The following is a 306-nucleotide window of genomic DNA, read 5'->3' on the forward strand; positions in this document are numbered from 1 at the left end:
GCTCATCACAACACCAAACTTAAATTGTTGCTTGTCCTCAAGCAACTGAAAATCAAATAAGATAAAAAGAAGAGAGTATGCAATGAATTCTAAAAACATCTATGAAGATCAGTATTAATTAGATGAGCGGGGCTTTTAGCTTTTTGCCTCTGAATAGTTTTGGCATCTCACTCTATTCTTTGAAATTAAGAATGATTGGCTTCTTTAGGAACTCAGAATCCAGATAGTGTTATTGATTCTCCTAATTAAGTATGATGATTCTTGAACACAGCTAATTATTGAGTCTTGGCTGTGGCCCAAAGCACT

This window comes from Arachis duranensis, chromosome 1, assembly GCF_000817695.3.
Source record: "Arachis duranensis cultivar V14167 chromosome 1, aradu.V14167.gnm2.J7QH, whole genome shotgun sequence".
NCBI classification, from domain to species: Eukaryota; Viridiplantae; Streptophyta; class Magnoliopsida; order Fabales; family Fabaceae; genus Arachis; species Arachis duranensis.